The sequence below is a fragment of the Ooceraea biroi genome, chromosome 9, assembly GCF_003672135.1.
Source record: "Ooceraea biroi isolate clonal line C1 chromosome 9, Obir_v5.4, whole genome shotgun sequence".
Taxonomy (NCBI): Eukaryota; Metazoa; Arthropoda; class Insecta; order Hymenoptera; family Formicidae; genus Ooceraea; species Ooceraea biroi.
In genome coordinates this window covers 12,400,303-12,422,373 of record NC_039514.1, presented here as the reverse complement: position 1 = coordinate 12,422,373, position 22,071 = coordinate 12,400,303, and the positions used below count along the sequence as shown (strand labels likewise).

At 47.0% G+C, this 22,071-nt stretch overlaps 1 protein-coding gene across 1 annotated transcript in view; it reads right to left on the bottom strand.

Moving 5' to 3' along the window:
• Positions 1–22,071, bottom strand: part of LOC105279517 (zinc finger homeobox protein 3) — a 137,722-nt gene that overhangs the window by 96,938 nt on the left and 18,713 nt on the right. The gene's annotated exons all lie outside the window — the stretch shown is intronic.

The window sequence follows — 22,071 nt, the reverse complement described above, 5'->3', positions numbered from 1 at the left end:
TCGCGCGGAGAGAAGACGGCGGGTGGGTACACAAAGCCGCGGAGAGCCGTCACGGTAACACAACGGTTCGTTGTGTTCGGATTACCTGGACGAATCCAGCTGTGTTTGCGATCGATCGGCCATGCTTATCTATCGATGGAATATCAATGTTCTCGTTCGAGCGAATGTGGGAGCGAGAGATGCGAGAGGAGCGCGGTGCACTCAATGGCGAACCGTCGCTGTGAATGCTCGCCTATGAACGCTTGGATCGAAGATTCCTCGTCGTATCTCCTCCACCACCGCTTCTCCCTCCTTTATCAGCATAGAGTTTCCGTCACGTAGTACATTATGAAATGGAGCATTGTTCGCTCTCACGGGTAGTTCACATTACTCCGTTCGTCGAAATAACTTTCCTATATCGTAATCAGTCCGTTTTTAACTTCCCCGTTATCAAATATAAACTTCTGGCAACTTCCATGCAAAGTCAGTTACCTTTTTTTCACACGCGTCGCTCTGTTACGTTGATAAAACAGCAGGGAAGTAGAATAGATTTAAATATTACATTTGTCAAAACTTGTAAATCTTTATACGCTCCGTGTATCTTTATTCACACAGACGAGAATGACTCAGAAAGTTGAAGATAAGAAACGTGTTTTTAATTCGGCGTAAAGACATATTTCTTAATTCAGCGTAATTAATTCACCGTAAAGATGATTTCTAAATATTTCGCCTGCGAATTCTGTCACGAGCAAGCTGAGTAGTTTCATTTGACGAAGAGAACTTTTAGCGTGTGTATAAAGTGAAAATCTTAGCCTTCATTCATTGTACGCACATAAAATTTTTCTGATCACTTATTATTATTTATGATTTTTTATCGCGCGCATTGTTAAAATTGTCCAATTTCGAGTCGCACAAATCGAGTTACAAATCGCGTGGGCAAGATGTGAACGCGCGCGTCACGGAGAGAGCTAACGAGCGTTGCGCGAAAAAGATTAAGCGCGCTTTGCGCGCGCGCCGTCTCCTAAAACGAGGTACGTCGGTCGCTTTGATTACCGGGAGGGATATACGCGATCTCGGGAGCATAATCCACGTTTCCACTGAAACGTGCGCGATGATGCGGATTCCTGCCGGCAGCGAGAAACAGGGAAAAAGAGAGAGGCAAAGAGAGAGAGAGAAAGAGAGGGTAGAGGCAGGACTCTAATAATCTAATCCCAATTACGCGCGGAATCGCGGTCTCGAATCAACGTCGTGAGTAGGAGGCCGGCCGCAAGCATTCGCGGAATCTAACGGGTTAAAAGACGGGCCGAGTGGGTGTACACGGGGGATTATGCACACCGGCTCGCGTGCGTGTTAGACGGGGGTGTGGAACGGCGTGACGATCCGCGGCGGGCATCCCATCTCGCGGAAGGAGCCCGCGCTGGAGCGATCCCTCTCGCCGCCCTCCCGTTCTTCCCTCTTGGTCGGCCTCCTCTCGCCCGTTGTGGCCGCCGGCGGTGGTATCGCCGGACATTATGGCATACGTACGCGTACACGCGGCATTACGTGGCTCTCCCTCACCCCGTGTGCCTCCCCTTTCTCCCCCCCGTTCTCCCGTGGCCGTCCGTGGCATCGCCACAGTTATAATTCCGCGGTGCAAACTCCATAATCTAGTCACCGTATCCCCCGGCATCTCTTTCTCGAGCGATACCGCTTTTATAATGCGTGAGGTACGCCGGCCACGATCGTTCCCTCGGATTATCATCGATCGATACCGCCAATCCTAGGCGAATCCTCTTTGCCCGGCGCCCAATCACGTGCCGCGCGCCGAGAGACGTTCCGCGATCCGATAAAACGGGTGCCCACGTCGACGGCGTTCATTAGGGCAAAATCGTACGCGGCCGTGGAATATAATTGCGTAGCGTACTCGCACGGTGCTAAACACGAGGGGGAGCAAAATACACCTTTAACGTATACCAGCAAATATTGTAGCGGGAACGCTTCTCCGCTCGAGCCTCGCGTAATCCTTGATATCGGTGCCGATGTACGCGATACCCTCTTTCGGCTAATACCATAATTAGGAATGAGTTATGATGTGGCAGTGATATCGCTCCAATTACGGGATTAACAGGGTATAATCCGATCTCGATCCTGTTCGCAATCAATGCTAATATCGCATCGGCGAGAAATCGTGATTGGAATATTCGCGAATAATTTGTAAGACCTTTAACGAGCGTTTTCTTGTGCAGAAACACGTACGAGTCTTCAGCGTTCAAGATGTTTTTCTTCGAATTAAATCTCGGGATTCGGAACGTTGGTATTTTTAACATAGATAATCTGTTTCACTTCTATGTCACGCGGACTGACGGTATCGATACGTTATCGCGTTTGGCCTGCTCGCGACGCATAAAGAGGAGAACGAGGGTGGCAATGTTGCGCGGCAAGGTATCCCGTACAACGAAAAACATCTGCCAATCTGACACATCACCTGCCTCGGCCTTGCTTGCTTATTTCTAGTCAATTTATCACGCGTTCCGGTAACGTTAGGAAGGACTACTAGAAAGGACGACTAGCGGCGTCGACGCGTCGACGTTAGAGGCGTATGGCGTCGAAGGGCTTTGTTTTCGCAGAGCCTGGCCCTAATTAAGCGATAGCATCTTAATTGTCTCCCGACCGTTCTAACGTGGCAATTCAGGGCCGCGATCGCGCCGACGCTAGGGCGCCAAGTTTCGACTGCTTCCTTGTATTGCATCGTCATGATTCCCAGTTATACATAAGCCAGGAATCTTTGTGGAAAAGACCACACATTGTCGTATTACAAAAATTATTTAAAATAATTTTATCTCTCTACGTACATGTACATGCTTGTATTAAAACATTTGCATTCTTCGTAATTAAATAAACTTACTTTCATAGTTATTTGGATATATCATGTCCACTGTGAAAATTATATATGTTATAAATTTAGTGAACAAACAAAAATGGCTCATGCTGTTGTAAAAGCGATAGTTTCTGAAACTGGCTTCCGTGTTTCACAAATATATGTACATGTATGTAACAGAAGGATATTTTGATTACGATTTATGGAGGCGAGATTCATCTTACTCTTTCGAGAGAGAGAAGATTGTGATTTAATATATATATAACAATTTTTTATGTATAAATTCTTCACGATGTGTAAAGAATGGATGTTGGCAAATATTTCACAAGACAAGCGGAAGTAAGGCGAGGTAAGAGCCCGCGTCGATGGATCTACGAGTGTAACAGCGCTACCACGATACCACGAAGTCGGACATAATTATAACTTTGGAGAAAGTCGAGGACGATCACAGGTGGCTGATGAGTGTTCAATAGTGGAAAAGGGAAGCGCATGACATAACGCGGCGGGAAGAAAGACGACGGAGAAGCACGCACGGTGGGATCAGGTGCGGAGGGATGCGGCGGGAGGACGCGGACAATTCGGCGTAGGGAAGGGTCCCCGATGATGGGAGTTAAACGTTCGGTGGCGGTGCGACCGCGAGGCCTGGGCGCACCGTGCCCTTTTGTTTGTCGCGGCGTTTCGCTCGCAGGTCCCTTTGTGTCCCTCGTACGTGGAGGTAGGAAGTATCCGCGGCCCCTACGGGGCCCACCACATGGCGAACGCGGACCGCGTTACCCGGCACGAAATACGCAAGATGCGCGCGGCAATTATGGCCTCTCATTATCTCGTACGCGTCTCGTTATTTATTGAATATCGCGGCTGCTTATATTTCTCAGGCGAGCTTGCGTGCCGCGGTAAGAGGGAAACGGGTGTCCTCGAGAAGGGTGAAGGGATGGGTTTTTCTTAGTTTTTTTTTTTTTTAGTTTCGACACGGCTGAACATGTTCGCGCATTGTTCGCTCCCTCGCCGATACCGAAACCGGAAGTCCTCGGAATTCCGCGTCGTGCAAACGCGAACCGCAGACTTTCGCATGCTCCAGAAAACGGGCGCACGCAGAACAAACAGGCGCGCGTTACCGGCAGCACCTCGACACGACATGCGATTGTCAAGCTCTTTCGATAATTAATCGGCATTATGGGAAGCTTTTGTGATTCGAAGAGGAGATCGTTTCCGAACTGCCGTATATCTATGTCGAAATTTCAATGCTGCACGAACGTGTCCAAATACATTAACACAATAATGTAGAGAGAACGTTTTACTTGAAAATTTTCGTTTCATAATATATAAGTATAAAAATTTAAAATAAAAAGTTCAGGAAACATGCTTTCCTCAGTTCTCATTGCTAGAGAACATCATTGCGATACAACATCACACGGTGCATTAGATTGCATCAATCGCCAAGTGCAACGCAACCGTATAATTAACCGCAGCCGTATTTCTCTTGTTATTATTATTATTATTATTATTATTATTACATAGCTGGACAGCTTTCTACTCGGTATACTCGCGGAGACTGAACCTGATAAGAACTATTCAACGTCCGCGTTCAGTTGAACCTGACGAAGCCACGCGGAAACGCACGCTCGCGGCGCGAGTTGCACGCGCTTTATCGCCTGTATGCAAATGTTGGCGCGAAATAATCACGATTGCATTTTGACGTTGCAGTGTCTCCAATCGATCAGCCCCACAGCTGGAAGAAAGAGGTTCCGACTTATGTGATGCACGTTCATTGGCGCTGCCGCGTCTATGTAAACCACGTCGCGTCGTAATTTCGTAACGATTATCCCGCAACTGGCAAAAACGCGTGTAATAGTTTTATATACCAATCGGCCAATCGCTCGCATTTCGTAATGGGAGTATTAACCGAACGCGGATAATGGGCAGCCTCGAGATTTATAATGCGAGCGCGTGTTAACTTGTTACAATGCGAAGCACGAGTTTCGCCGCGGCTCGCTCACGAGCACGCAATCGATAATTACCTCATCGGCAGATACGAACTAATGCATGCGGAATTAGAGAGACAACCGCGATGGTGGGTGGCGTGAATGGAAATAACGGGCAGCGAGCGCACGCTCTTTGACAGGAGCCTTTTTTCCCACATCGTCCTCGGGAAGAGGTGAATTTTCCTTACGGATCTCTCGATTGGTGAACGCTCGCTCGAGCCGCCACAGCCGAGCTCGAGAATGGAAGAAACTCGGGACGGCCCGCGCGCTCTTTTGCAGCGGAATGACTCGCGGTTTTGCGCGAGTACAAGTTCTCCGTGTCTTATCGATATTTCCACCCATAGGGCTCCACCCTGTCGGGGGCCAACGCGCCTTCGCGGTATCTGATAAGCGCCGATTAATCGATATTATTTCGATTGCCTGGAGGAATCCGCTCCGCCATAGGATATTCGCCCGCGATCGACCGAAAGACGGGAGAGGGAAGGAATGAGAGAGTTTGAGAGCGAAAGAGAGAGAGATAGGCAAGCAGAGGGAAAGAAGAAATCACGATGAAAGGGGAGAGGGGGCAGCGGAAGAACCGATGGATGGGAGAGAGCGGTGCGGGGCTCTCTCGCGCTCGAAGACAACGGCAATAAGTGAAGGGCAGAGCGCACGAAGCAGACGAGCGAGCGAGCGAGCAAGCGCGCGCGTAATTTACGTGCAACATGGATCCGAGCGGCGTTTAATCCGACGGTGGAGCCGACGATTATGAAGTTAGGGTTGGGTTAGGTGCTGAGCGCGAGGAGGGCCTCTTTGTGATATCAATTAAGTATGATTTTCCCCCACTTGCGCGAACGCGTGCTCTCTCTCTCTCTTTCTCATCTTTCTCGCCACCTTCGCGTCGCTCTCTTCGCGCTGGCCTCTCCTCGCTTCTCTCTCACTTCCCCCGCTCGTCGCCCCCTCCTTCTCATCCCGCGGGGGTAACCCAGGGTTTAACCCATTCCCTTATAATTTCCTCCCAATGCACCGTGAGAAACTTGCCCGTAACACGCACGCGCACGCACGTACGGCTGCGCGGGCCCCCCCTCGCTCTCGCTCGTCCGCTCACTCGTTGGCGGTCACCGATTATTAGATTTCATCGAATTTTCGTCGTCCGCGCGCAGGCATCCGGTCCAGACACGAATCCGCCAATTAACCCCGTTAGCGTGGGGGATCCGCAATTAAGGCACCCGTGAGAGAAGTTCGATGGTCCGGATGGTCCCATGGCCCCGATCGCCGCTCGCCGCTGTTTCGGCGCAGTGAGAATGTAGAGTGCCGGATGTTTCATGAATTTATAATCTAATTTTCTAAAAGTAACTATATAAATGTTTTTAAACAATCATTCATCGACCCATTCAGAACAGTTGCAAGTACGCTCGGAAAAGAAGCTCGAGTGAAACGCGAACAGAAAGTACAACTGCCAACTCGTACGTAGGAAGCAAATCGCGGAGACGCGGCACGAGAGCCGACGCGAAATCTGCAACCGACTCGTTTGTTAATGTCGAGACGAGTTCCATAACGATCTCATTTAACTTCCCGACGACACTTGACCCGCGTACGTCAGAGAACGTCCACGCAGTGTCGTTGCGTGCGCTTCGGCAGCTTAAGGGGGGAGCCTGCTTTAGAACGCTGAAAATAAGGTATATTTTACGAATTGTTTCTGGAGAAACTATCCAGCGGATCATTATAAAACTTTGATGCATTTATTAGTACATGTTTAAAGATAAAAAAATTATTTTTTTATTTGAATATATCGCTTGTAGAGGTCGTCCTGGAGAAATCTTAGTGCAGCCGCGTCGCCGGCATTGCAAATTGGTGAGCATTCTCCTGCCTCCAAATTTCGTCTAAACTGAAAAATTGAAATATGTTCTCGTTATTTATGAATTCCCATCGTCGATGAACCAAAGAGAGAAGAAAAAAGTTGAAAAGTGTCAAAATGGTGGAGCTTGGAACACAAAAGTACGATTTTTAGGCAAAGTTTTTGAACTTTTTCATGCAAAAATAATTGTTTAACTTAATGTTTTTATAAATATTAAAGGTTCATCGACGATGGGAATTCATAAATAACAAGAAAATATTTCAATTTTTCAGTTTGGATGAAATTTGGAGGCAGGAGAATGCTCACGAATTTACAATGCCGGCTGCACTAAGATGCCTCCAGGACGACCTCTACAGGCGATATATTCAAATCAAAAAATAATTTTTTTTATCTTTAAACATGTACTAATAAATGCATCAACGTTTTATAATGATCCGCTGTATAGTTTCTCCAAAAAAATTCGTAAAATTATACCTTATTTTCAACGTTCTAAAGCAGCGTCCTCGAGTTGCGGATGGACCGTCATCAAGGGAATTTTGCGGAGTTATGCGGAACGAGGAGATGTAAATGATAAATCGAGACAGCGTTCTGCAGGTAAACAGTTTACCACAAAGTGACATTTTCCGTACAAAAACTCGTAATCGAGTCCACGTTGCAACACGACTGTTCCTACGCCATACCGAAGTGTTGTCATAGAACGCGATCGCTCCTAGGAGCCTCCACGATCATTATTGGCGCATCTCTCGAGTCCCGATTTCGATCTGATCCCGACTCGGCAAGCCGACGCTTCGATCGGCGGACATACTCACGCCTCAAGATCGAAAAGAAGAACGCGGCCATGGGCTTCGCTTGGGCATTGCAGGAAGTGCTTTTTGCCCCCGACGTCGAGCCGGAGCCGTCGACGGTCGACGTGGGGTGGCTAATGACAAAATCAATGCGACATAATTAGACATGGCGGCTAGCTACCTACCCGGCTACCTGGCGATCTATCGCGACTTGCAGACGAGTCTGTGTGCGGGCACTTATACTCGCTCAAGTGCCACCGTTGCGCTGGGGGAGGAATTATTGTAAAAACATCCCTTAATGTGATCGATACGGCTTCGTCGTTAGTTCGTGCCCGTTCGTCTCATCGCGGTGGCAGCAGTACACCGATTCCCACTGCAGAGGCCATGAAGATTTTAATGGAATTTTCGTTAATGGAATGTACAAACCATGTACGGAAAAGCGCAACACTGTATTTCTAAAAATGCTGTGTACGTTTATTGAAACTGTTTTCGACAAATGTATTATCTATGAATAGATGCATTGTGTTTTTGACACATGACGATAATCAAAAAGAGACCGAAACTTAATTGTTATTGCTAGACGTCGTCTGAAGTTTTGTATCTTTGCTTGTGCATTCTGTGGCGTTAGAACGATTCAGAAATTCATCGTACTCGTGAGTACTTCTCTGAATGAGTGCTTATGAGTGCCCCGCTCTACTGATATCGTGTCTGATAATGATCGGGGAAGAACCGTCACTGCAACGAATTTGTGCATCGGTTCGCGGAGCGGATTATCGGCTACCGTGCGACTCGGGGTGCACGCTCGAAAAGCAAATAGGTCGATACGATCCCACGCGTCGCGTTATAGTATATTACGGTGTCAGGAAAAGCATGAAAGGCGGTCGATCTGGCGAAACGATTGCAGCGAGATCGCCGAATTAATTATTCGCACCGCTCCATATCTACCTGCTCTCGCCATTCGCGCGATTTCGCCGAAGATGTCAATATGATCTCACCCATCTCTCTCTCTCTCTCTCTCTTTCTCCCTTTCAGCTAAGAATTTTTTATTGGCTCCCCCGCGTGGCGCAGCGCCCGCAGAGCGAGCGGGTGGCCCCTGATTGGGTTCGGGGCCGGTTCTAGGTGCTGCGCTAATGATCTCCGTTAGCAAGATGCCTCGCGCCAAGGGAACCGAGCGCTGCGTTGATTTATGGCCGCCCAGGATTCCGGCGGATTCGCGACGCGCACCGCCGCTCTTTCACGATCTAGCGAGTCGATCCGTTAAGAAGAGCGTACGCTCGGATAGCAATCGTGAAATCAGTTCCTCGGGATAAGAGAACGAGCCAGTTCTCGTTTTTACGTAGTTAACTGCAGTCTCCCCGCGAGCCTCGTTCGACTGCGTTCGCAGGGCAAGTTCCGCGAAGTATTTGCTGATAATTATTTATTGATGAGATATAAGGTGGTCGTACAATTTTAGGGGCAAGGATCACGCATAGATTTACAATTCCATGCCACAATCAGTTTCTATACATAGAATTAAGATAAATCGAACCAGGGCGTAAATCGACCCGGATTTTTATTTCATTAAAGGGCAAGACCGACACATGTCTCAACGTTTACGTTGCAAAACTTCATAAATGTAAGACAGAAACTAGTGCTCTCTCTCTCTCTCTCTCTCTCTCTCTCTCTTTCGTCTTCACTTTAGGGTTGACATTATCGCGCGCGTTGTGACGCAGCGGAATTACTTGAAGCTCCCATTTGGTGCGAACAAAGCCGCAACGAGGCCTGTTGGTTGCACGATGCGACTTCTTGCCCGGTGTAAAACTTAGTATAAAAGCAAGCGAGAGTAAGCCGACGCGACGCGCGACAAGCCGATGGCATGGCATGGCGTGGCGTGGCATGGCATGGCATGGCGTGGTGTGGCGTGACACGTGGCGTCGACTACGCGCTTCGACTCCAAAGGTGAATAGATAGAGAAGGCGCTTTTATGCACACACAAGCACCGCGAGTGTAGCGTATACGCGGGGCTAATTATACCCTGGGACAAAGGGGTTCACCCGCCAATGACGCACAAGTAAGCGCGCGGGGAACATCGACGAGGGAGCGTCTATAGCTTCACAGCGCGACGGCGATGTCGGCGCGCGGCAACCGGAATCGGTAATCGCGCCGAGGCGTTCACAATTTATTGCCGTTTGTTCCGCAGCCGCGAGGTGAACGAGCGTCGATGAGCTTCGACGGGGCGATGGCGAAGGTGGTGGTGGTGACGATGTCGAGGTTCGAAAGGACGGTGTCGGTTAATCGCGGCCGTCAACGTTCTCCGCGTCCCGACACGCGGCCTCGTCCTCGTCGAGTTGTCGAGCACATCAACGGAAGGCTGGAGACGCACGGAAAGAGCTCGTCGTGCCTTTTATCCGCGCACGTCGACAAATTGATTTAAACGCTCCGCGATGCCCAGCTATCCGTTAGCCGCTCGATGGCTCGATTATCATCAGCATTACGATCAGGTCGAGAAATCGTCCGCGTATCCACGTTTTCACGATAGAAGGAGAGATTATGAGCGATACCGTGAAGATGTTGAGTGACTCTTGCGACCAGAGTGCGATTCATGAACTCTTCCTTTCAATATAAAAAAGATAAAAGAAACACGAATATGCGTTCCTCTTTATAGTGACGTTCTACACTCGTAGAGAGAGAGAGAGAGAGAGATACATAGGAAAGGATTCGAGTAAATTACCGTCCTATTTTCCGCGATACGCTTCTGGAATGTACACGAGGTCGCAAATCCGCGCGATGTTCAACAACAGATCATCAAGTCTCACGACGGCGATCTCATTAGCGGGCCGCAAAGGCAAACAATCTGCGGCATAATAGCGACTAGTGCATTCTCGCCCGTTTTAATGCCCCCCCTTGCTCGCCGCCACGTCGTCACCACGCCCGATATACATCTCACCTCCTTCGATCTCACCCCCTACATAACCCTTTATGGCGAACGTGCGCGCATGAAGGAGGCAATCCGGACACCCGCGCGCGCGATTATTTTATGGATACCGGTCCGCGCGCTTCTGCCCGGACTTCTCGTAAAAGGGAAGAGAAGCTCGTTCGTGCGTTCCACGCTCGTGGATCGAAAGCCTCGCGAGAGAGAGAACAAACGAAGCCTCGTTACCGGGGTGTCCGGTTGACACATCACGAACGATGTCGTCGTAAGAAAATATTTCATCGCATATAAAGCGGACTATATGTACTACTACTCTCTGTCGCGCGCTTCAACTTCGCGATGATTGCTATTACATCCTGTTTCTCGAGATATATACTGCACGAGGAAGTCACTTGTGAAATTAATCCCTCCCGACGCGGGATATTCCGCGGAATTGAAATCGCCTTGCACGTCGTAGAGTGACATGTTTCTGCAAGTTGATCGAATTGCTCGTTCGTCACGTCAGAACCGAATAAGTGCAATAATGCGCCGCGACACGCGGAGTGCATAATTTTTCAACACTCCCGGTGAGAAACGAGGGAAACTCTTCGACAATCTACCGGCAGAAAATTAAAGAGGCTGCGCATGTTTGAGCGAAATGAAAAACAGCTGCGGGTACCACCATATTCCGCGAAAAAGTGGCCGCTGCACGACGAGGAATTATCAAATTCCTGCGCGCAAACGAGATCATTACGGAGGCTGTCGGGATGAGCGGGCAAGAAAGCCGTACGTGTCGGGTCGGTGCGTTCGTTTCCATCGATCGGAACACGTTCGTTATTCGACGAGGAGCGTCGTCGAGGAGTCCCGGCGCATCGCGGCGAAAGAAGAGCGAAGGAGGATAGACGGGAAGAAGATCGCCGTTAACGAGCCGTCAATCTGAGGCCGCAGAAGTGTCGATGACACCTGTTAGGAGAGGACGATCGGCAGATGCTGCGTCGCGCATCGCCTCTCAAGCGAGGAAATCGTTATTACGGCCTTCTTCGTGCGGTTCGAAGTGAAAATACAATGTCCGATTGGTTCCTGTTTTTCTGCGTCGCAGTCACGGGCGGCGAACGCGCATTAAAAATCCGCGAAACGTCGCAAATTCGAATATGCTCCTCTGCAGAAGATTCTCGGATTTTACGTGACAAAAGAAACGGAACTTTAAGCTTGCTGATTAGCTTTCCACATTTTTCTGCCACATATAGTACAATATTTTATATGCTTTTCTTCTGTAATATAATAAGATAAAATTACACGTATTTTTAGTTTTAAAAATGTAAGAAAATTAAGTAATTTTACAGAAAAAAAAAGATTCTAAATTATATTCGTCAAGAGTCGATAGAATACTCAGAGAACAATATGATGTGCGCGCGCTCAAAGCATCGAACGAATCGGACTGGATGTCTTTTGTACATCTGTGATGAGGCAATGGGGAGGAGAAAGAGAAAGAGAAAGAAAGAGTACGCCGTCATCGCGCTCCCATTAAGTGTCGCGTGTGCGCCTCTTTATTGTCCTGCTCGCGAATGAGATATGCGGGCACATTGTCTGCTGGAATTATTACTAATTGCCGGTCGTCCTTCGAGCGACTGCGAGCATTGCTTGCTCGGAGAACGAACGGCGTCATCTGAAAAAACGATCATCGAAATCACGTTCAGTCATCTGGAAAACGGAACGTTCGCGTTAAAAGATAGTCAAGAGAGGAAGGGTGAAGATGCCAGTTGCAATTTATTAAATTCTCTTGAAGTCGTATGAATTACGGTGGTTAAACTGTTGCGAGAACCTATACTGTGAGTACAACGTGATAAAGTGGACGTATACTCGTGTATGTCATATGAATTGAAGGGCTTATTGAGACTGGAACACGTCACGCAAAGGGAATATTGCGATGCCTGGGTTATACTTATTTAAAAGCTTCAGTGCAACCTTAATCGAGAAACTTTCGAATTCTCTTTGGAGATATAAATACAAAAGAAACAAGTTTAAAAACTGCGCGGTAAGAGAGAAGAGCACTAAATACTATTAATTATTCATGGCGTTTCTCGGTCTCGTTCGCGAAGTCACGTGAAACACCGTTTCCTCGCGTCCGTTATATATATATATATATATATATATATTCTCCAGACAGAAATACGTTGAGGGGGCAGAAATATTATATAATCGCTCTCGGCAAATGATACATCTGGAACGCGACAATTTCCGAGGATTTCCGTCGTCGTACAACAAATACGTCGCGATTGTTGCAGGGAACGGTACGCATCGCGGGGTGCCGAATTAGGAACCCTTCCTTCCATGAGGAGGATTATCCACCGACACGCAATCGTTGAGGAAGGAATGGGAGGACCCACAAATACGTGGGCACGGTGCGTTTATCTATGCCGCATCGATACCCATAATCGTTATACTTGCGTGAATATGTCACAGCTACTTCACCGATACACGAAAACTACCAAAACTGCCTTCTCTATGTTTAGATACACCGCATCTCCCTCGCATAGTAGTTTGCGCGGCTGCGGTCGCGATTTATGAGATCTCGATGGCGCAAATTGGAGCGGACAGCGAGGCATTTAAGATCATCAGATTCCAACGACGTCTCATTTAAAATGCTATGACTGTAATTGATGGATTGCACTCCCAAAATTGTCTCTATTCTTCTTCCCCATTTTTTTTCTTTGATTGAAAGAAGATTGAATAGATAGGCCATTCACGCGAGAGATGTTTTTTATTTAGATAGATAGATTTAGATACACAGATCGCACACACTTGGCAATCTATGATCCTACGAGTCGCAAGTTCTATCGAAGAAGAAGAGGAACGCAAATTGTCCGGCACAAAATCCTATCGAGAACGGTATTAAAATTTATCGAGCCCGTTGTGCCAGTTTTGCGGTGTTTTTCGGATCGATCGATCGATCGATCGAATGAATCGTTTCTCGGTACGCGGCGGACTGCAAAAGGGTATTATTTCACAGACAACGATAAGGTGACGAGAAACCACCGTCGTATCCTTCGGTTGCTATCTGAATCGCTGCCGGGACACCCGTTAGCCTGTGCTCTAGCAGAACATCGTATTCCGTGCGGCGCGCAGATACGAGCCGGATAAGGCGGATATTCAATTATTCATATACTATTAGCCGACGCACGTATACCGGGTGTGCGCGACACGAGGGGATTCGCGCGCGAGCGCGCAACTCGTTTCGTAAGTACTGGTGTAATTTCCTCGGCCAACAACGCGTCATTATTGGGGGACCGGGGGGAGCCAGGCGGGACAGGATGAGAGAGGAAATAGACATAAAGCAGGGAAAGAGGAGAGAAAAAGGGTGAGACGGCCCGGGGGAGGGAGAGGGGAAGAAAAACGCGTAATGTGACTGCCGATAAAGGTGTATCGATAGCGAGTCTCCGACGCGAGGCGTCGATGATCCGCGCCTCGCACAATGAGTCACACGGTGAATGATTGATTGGATGACTTGTGAGTCAGTACGCGGGTGCGCGTCGAAGAATCTTTACGTCATTCTGAACGGTCATGCTGATTTTAATCGTCGGCGTGGGTCACAGGACTCGCGGGCGAGATGAGAGCGCGCGGGCGCGCGCGAGGCGGAGAATAAATCTCGATTTAAATTCATTACCGCGCGAGGAAATATCTGCGGTTTCATAACAAATAATTGTGTCCCGCTGCGCGAGTGACTGTGCCTGACTTCTAAAGCCGTACGCGAAGCGAGTTTCAATGAAAATGTAATAAAACTGAAGCATATCGAACTGACAAAAATGTACCGAGAAATGAAGAACTGGGACTAGCGAAAAAAAGCAAAGATTCTAAAGAAATAAAAATTTAAAAAATGGAGAATTAAATAAGAGTTGCATCTTCAACATAATACCCGTAAACATTCGTAAAAATAAAAAACCTAGATCAAGCTCAAGCCTCTCTTCATATATATTTTAGGTATTGTTTCAGTTTCGAGGAGGGAGAAATCTTCGATATAATGAACGCCGCCCACGGTGACACGTTCTACGACTCTCGAGGCGAATCAACGGAGGAAGGTAAGATTATTTCGAAAGAACGACGTGAAGAATGCCCTTGTTTCCTGTGTTCCGTAGGATTGCGCTCTCCTAGTCGTCGAGCACTCTTATCGCGAGGTAGAATCACATAGTTAGGGCCGCCCACGCCCACCGAAGGAAACTTCCTGCTTAGGGCGCACTGTTTAGTTGCGCGCCCATTAATTTATTCGTGCGATTAGTCGTATCCCATCGCGATAAGACCGTCCTTCGACGTTTCGACGTAACAAGAATGTACGACAATACTCTTGCCATTATTTTATATTGCGCCGCGCATACGATTAACGAATACTACGTCGAAATTGAAAAATCGTCGCTTTTTCGTCAATTATTATCCCTTCTTCATAATTTTACGTACGTTCCATGATTCTCATTTCATGTTTCTTATTTTGTTATCATACTATTATAGATTATTTTAGTTTTACAAATAAATTAGAAATATACACGCTTCAATATTGCTGATACATTTTCAATATTGTTCTCCGTCTTTTTCCACGTTTTCCGGAAGACGTGTGTTTCGTTAGCGACTAATTTGCCGGACGTGACATACGAGCAGACAGTCTCACGCTTTGACACGCGTGTTATTTACCCGCTATGTCGGAAGCGCAGCGTCGTCGCTGAAAGATATGATTGCAATAATGAATGCAACCGCACTCGCCGCATTGTGCGCTAGCAAAGAAGCGCGCTACAGGTTCACGACAGTTTGAGGCAGAACTTCAAGTCAGGTGTAAGCAGAATCAAAATATCCGATAGAATGATAATTTTAAGGTGTAACTTCGACACAACAATGATTGTGATTCTGACAATTCAATGAAGCATCATCATGCAACGCATCTGCGATCATTTTATTGAGCGATGGACTTTAGAAAGATAAAAACGTCTTTTCGGCACGTTCGATTGGATGATCTCGCGACCGCAAATGTGAAAACTACTGATAATGATAGTTGCTCATTCGCCACGGCGAATTCCGCGACAGTGTTTCTCCGTCCACGTTTGATCGATCGCGTTCCGCCCGGACGAGCAGGCTTCGTCCTGGCCCGGATGCTGGACACGGTCGTCGGCAGCCGCGAACTACGAACAACGTCGATGCAGTCCAGCTTCAGAGACCGCTTTGCTGGTGGACACGTGTCCACCTAGCCGCACCGATAGTTCAACGATAGCCAGATTGGAGAACGCTGAAGCAGAAGGTGAACATCCGGGGTTTAAACGGCGAACAGGGCTCGAGCGCTTAGCACGGCAGTCGTCGCCCCGTTGATTTGTATTCGCCTCGTGAAAGGAAGGTCGCAGCGTGTACTAATCGCTCAAATTCTTCATGTTCACCGCCGCTTGTCGCGTCTACATGTATCGGGGAGTCATTCGCTTTCGCGGCGTCGATCAACCGGCCGATTGTGATTCCGTCGGCTCCTTCTCTTTCTCCTCCTCTGCCTCGGCTGCCTCGCCGACGACGATTTCTTTCGCCGATGTCGCGTGTACCTCGGTACGCGATTTGCACATATTGGCAAGGCAGACACGATAGCCGCGTGAGGTGCCCTTTGGAACTGATCGACGCATTCAGTCGCCGATACTGTCTCACAGTTTTACATTCAAACCGAGGGTGAACGTTAAGAATAATAAATAAAAAAGTTTAGGAAATTTCAAGAAAGTTTAGTGATCTCGTCGTTCGGGGCCAGTCTTGAAAATTTGTAAAATCATTTAACAAAAAAATGTTCGAGATATCGATAATTATTATTGATTAATGAAAGTCGCTTATGACATACATTAGAACGACGAGAGTTGTCACTACGGAGATTCAATGTCTCGAGATTGCTTTATTATCTCTTACGTACACGTTATCTTCTAAACAACTCGTACTCTGATTAGAACTACGCTATCACCGACTTCCGAGGAATTAGTCGTCGCGACTGATATCGCAGGAAGCGTAACGGAAGCATCAATGACGCTTATTACGTTAATCACGTTAATCGCGTCGGTCGATCTCCCATCCAACACTCCAATGCTCTGCTCTCTCGTATTCCTCGAGTTTTTCTTTCTCGAATCGTCGATAAGCGGGAGCACTTTCCATCATCGCGCTTTAGAACCGGAATCGTAATCGCTGCTCGGCTGCCATGATTCCACAGCGAACGCGTAAAAGGTGAACTCACCATGACAAGAATGTAACTCACCGACGATCAGCCCCGAGATAAATCGTGTTATTACTTCCACATTCGTCGACGTTTTTAATCTACCCTAACGGTGTCCGACAATGTAACACGACGGACAGCGCAGTTAAAAGGAAACGGATATTCGTTGAAAGGAGATGCGCTCGAATCGTGAATGCACGACGGCGATTGTGAGACGAACGTCTCGAAAATTGTTTTTGTTTTTCCTTCTTCTTTTCTCTCGAAATATCCGGATTCGAATTTTTATCGTTTGTTTCAGGCACATGGGCATCTTTGTGAAAATACGTTATTTATTCTTAATTACACCATTAACGGCATGTATTCGCTATTTTTATTGTCTCGACCTTCGTCAAGCGCCAGAACCGGTTGAAATTTCGACTTGAATTAAACGGAATGACGCGGCGTTCCGGTTCCACAGCCGAAGGTACTACTTAATTGGTACAAACAAATAATGACGGAGTGAAACAGCTTTAACTTCGCGCGCGTCGGCCGACGTGTCGGCCATTAACGAGCGTCGCGGCGACGATTGCTATTTAATTGTGTCGTTTGTTACTTCTCCCCCTCCGTTTTGTCCGCGCATTCACCGTGCTTCATTCTAGTTACTTAATGAGTCGCCTAAAATTTACGCGGAATTAAGTGGAATGACACGGCCGTTTGGCGCCTATCGAAAGGACTCGATTGAAGAGGTACGATCGGCGGAATGATGCGCGTACTAGACGGCGGACAGCTAAATCTGCATGCATCAGTAACGAGAACACAAGGTAAAGAACGAGCAAGAGGATTGGAAGAACGGAAGTGGATCTTTCTTTGCTGCTTGAAGGGCCTCGAGTCCGGTGCTCGTTGAAAGCGCAATAATCGAGATGATTAACTATCGAATAAACCTCAAGCATTGCAACTTTATTATATATATTATATTATATAAATCGTAAAGATAAAATAATACTTTTATTAACAATATAATTTAGAATAGACTTAGAAAACAAAATTTTTGTTAAAAAATTATAGATTAAAAAAGAAATAAGATTACAAAAAAGCTATATTAAAACTAACGTTTTTATAAAGTGGAATATTGAGTTCAAAATTCGGTAGACAAAATTATATCTGTTAAAAGTTATTCATTTATTACGTTGTGGTAAAAAAGTTAGAAAAACATGGCTGGATATTTTGACGTGAGTCAGTACACCTAGTAGAGCCTGGTGAGAAGCACAAGGGACACAGAAGCGGAAATCTTCCCGCACTAAAAAGTCCGTTTCGATGCCGAAGTAGCGCGAGCGTCTCTTTGAAATGCAAAATCCACGCATACTGATATTCGCTCGCGTGTTAGCACAGTTCGTTCACGCTTGCCACTCGCGGGCGGAGGGTAAAGATACGCGCGAACAAGTAATTTATATGATAAATAATGTGAATGCGCTGTTCTGCCGCGTGTGTAACTATTATTGCAACGAGCGTGTTACAATAGGAAAGCGCGACACGTTCTCGCGCAGGACGTGTGCCAAGAACGATCCTATCTACGATCCTATGACACTCGAGGACTGTCCGAGGCGAAACAACGTTGGAGTGTACGATATATTACCTTACTTATTATATTTCAAAATAAAATTAGTATTAGTTATGTCGAGAAGACATAATTATTCGATCACAAAAAAGATGCAAGACTGCAAGGTATCAAGTTATGCGTTTCTATCTGTCCTATGTCAAATACGTCACGAGAGAATCCTCGAATCCTTGTTGGACCATCGCGAGCGATCGAGATTTGCATCCGAGCCTACACCCTGTGACTCGATCGTATCACGATTGTTGTGAAAGGTTGTGAGAGATTGTGGAGGCTTGTGATCGGAAGCGATGAACAATGTGGTGAACGACCGGACGAGTCTCTCGTAAGATCCTGGAGATCCGGAGGAGACAAATCGCCATCGTCGCCGAGCAATCTCGCAGCCTTCACGTGACTATCCGGCCCATTGGTCCACGGGATGCTGTGCAAAAAGCCGCTCGAGGCCCGATCGCATATACGTGCAACCTAAGTGCGAGAGTGCAGGTATATGTACGTGAGGCCCGGGCCGCAAGCTCCGTCTGTTCTAAATCACCGATAGACATCTCAAGGCTGTCGATCGGAGAACCGATCGGGCGTCAATTCCAGCAGGCACGCCGGCGGCCCGGAAAATAAAAGAGAGACCGTGGCCGAGGAGGCCGGCTCCTCTTTCTCTCTCTTCCCTGTGACGTGCTCTTGCTTTCTTCTCCTCACTCGTTCTCGGCGGGAAAATCCTTGTCTCGCCTCGCTTCGAACGCGGGAAATCATGCGGCGGCAATATGTGTTTAATTATAGGGCTACGGGAGGACCGTAAGAGACGAGGAAGCTCCAAAGAAATTTCAAGATGCGGGAAATTACGGGTAAGAGGATCTATCTAATGATGGATAAATAAAGACAAAATTATCTATGAAATTTAATCAATGATATCCTTGAGTATATCGCATTGTTACTATAAAAAGCGGCCCAAAGGAGAACGTGATATTGCCATATTTGCCAAATGCGACATAGCGAGAGCTCGTTAACAGCCGCAGTTAGCGCAAGGAAGAAGAATGTACAGCGAAGGGAATGCTAAACCGATATCGAAGGCATCGCGATTCTGGCGGTTAATACTTGAGCGCTCGCGCGACGACATTCTCGTCGCCGGGATCGACCGTAACTGTTTCGCTCGAGCCTTTTGTCGATCGAACAAAATAATTAACGAGACGGACCGGGCGAAGCGTTTCGTTTCAATCGATATGGCGATTTCCGCGCCCGCTGTGACGTGTTGCGCGTGTATACGTGTAACGAGCGAGCAATTGTCTGAGATCACCGGTGTTACGCAACACTAATTAAATCCCGCCGCCGGTAATCACGGCCGCGGATACCATTAGCCACGGCAAACATTGTCAAACGGCGCAACGAGGTATAAATAACGCTTCGTCGCCGGTGATACCTCGAACCGAGCGTAATCGACGTCGTAATAGTCCGGCGCGGTTTAATCACGTTCCCAACCGTTAATTCGTGACCGCTTGGAAATGAGAGGACGGAATATTTAAACTCGATGTCGAATTTTTATTTAATCTTTCGAACGCGCACGTGTGATTTTGAAAATGTCGAATTCCTTGAAGGACTTTATTACTCCATACTCGTATTACATCACGCAGGAACTATACGGTATCCTCAATTCTCAATGACATTAGGTGAGATTTTTGGACAATTTGCAAGCTCTAAAGATCTGTAGATTTCCAGCGAAGATGAAAAAGGTAAAAACTATTCGGTCGAGATTAAAACTCACGAAGAACAATTCAAGCGATTTTGTTTTCTGCCTCGCCTGTAACGCCTGGAGGTGTCAAAAAAGAAAAGAAGACGAGAGAAATTGAAGGAAATGTATTAAATTTTATCGAGAGTGTCTGCTGGGGTATCGTGTCTTCTTGATGTACGCGGGAGAACGCATTTATATATGTGGCCGCTTTAAAAATCTACTCGGCATCCTGAGCAGTCCGTTCACGACTTCGACCTTTACATTCGTACAGCATGTCGAACCAATCTGGTCGCGACATCACGCGCCAAATATGCGAGGTGTGGCGAAACAGAAAGAGAGCGAGAGAGTGAGAGAAGGAAGAGAGAGAGAGAGAGAGAAAGATGAAACAAGGGGCGCCCACATCAAATTCGCGCCACGCCACATTAAGTCACCCACCGAGGATCACAGTGAGGTTCGATGCAAGGTTGAGGTAAACCGGCTGCAATGTAAGAATTCAAATCTGCATTGTTCCAATCTGTCTTGCTATTAGATATCAATATTTGATCAAATTCGTAATCTACTTTCTAATGCAGCATTAATTAATTAATTAACATTAATTAACACATTAATTTTAATGTATAAAATCGATATCTTAATTTCATGAATATCATTCGGAATATCTTAGCACACATACATTATTTTGTTACTTAACGCAATAACGATTGATATTTCAATTGTTCCCTTTTTATAATTTTTTATTTCAATATTTATCTTTTGCGTATATAGCATTCCGTTAATACAATTACAACGTTATCGATGCATGATCCGACACGCGCACCGTTACGGTTGATATTAGGCTCGCACAGCAAGATCACGATGAAAGATCAGCATTTTCTCGTTGCGCGGATCGTAGCGGCGCGAAAAAACTCACGGGGCCCTCCAATCGCCGCGAGAGATTGGTGGAACGAACGCGGCGCAAAACGTGTGCCAGACCAGTTGTGACACGAGAGAAGAGGGGACCAATGGCCATCTACCACGGTCGGGACACATCTTATCCGCGATCTCATCTCTCTCACCCGGCTACAGACTAACGCGCCCGGCCACGACCCGCGACGTTCGCCTCACTTGAATTTTTATATTTTTCCGCGTGCGATAACAAAGCCGAGAGTGTACCGCGCGGTTTTTCGACGACCGAGAATGCAGTTCGGTGCAACGAACTTGCGATGGGTGCAAAAATACCTGTAGTGATATCGGGGATAGTACTGCGAGTTATCGGACGAATTATCGGCTTGCACGGATCGATTTTAATTACTTGGTCTTGATGTTTCTTTAGTCGGCGCATACTGCGCTTTCTACATTTTTGCCTCACAGGCATACGCGCGACCAGCGAAACGTTACGCTCCCGTGAGAGCAAGAACGTAATGCTCCAATCCGATATCCGCGTGATAAAAGGGGACATTACGGGGATAATAATTAATATCCACTTGCGTAATGACCTCCCCCCGCGCGATACGTCGATGTCTTTCACTTTCACTGGAAGGACAGAAATCAGTAGGTCGTAGTAAAAGGCTGTAACGAGTGACAGCGGTTACACGATGTCGACGCAACGTTTGTACAAAACATTTCACTGCCTGAGTCTTCTCAGACATCAAATCGATGAAAATCGATGGGAAGCTCCTGCAGAAAATTATTTTAAATCAGAAAATTGAATCTGACTGAATGAAACGTTTTCTTTGTTATATTTCCATTAATTAACAATTTGGTAATTCGAATATATTATATTTCATTAATTCTTCTTCCATTAACGATAAAGTTCCTCCTCAAGCACTTAAATTATTGATCATTAATGTGCCTTTAGATGATTATGTGCATAACGGTAGTACGTAAAAAGAAGTTTAGGCAGGGAAGTTTATCAATTTCCTTGTCGCGTTGTCGCAACATATTAACGAACAAGCACGAGTCCGAGTAATCGAAGTTGGCCTCGTTTATTTGTCAAGCATCGTACGAGCTCGTGGCTTTGTCTCCTAATCCCTAATCCGCAATCAGAGCCCATTGTGTGTGGGCATCGGGGCCCATGGACGTACCGGTATGCATATACAACCCATCATGAATGTTAAGGCAAAAGGGATTATGAAAGATTAAAATCGTGAGACAGAGAAAGATCGAGAAAGGGGGAAAAAGGAGAGGCAACAGAGACGGTCCTGCTGGTCACGCGAGATGAAGACGAACGAGAGTGGGCGAGA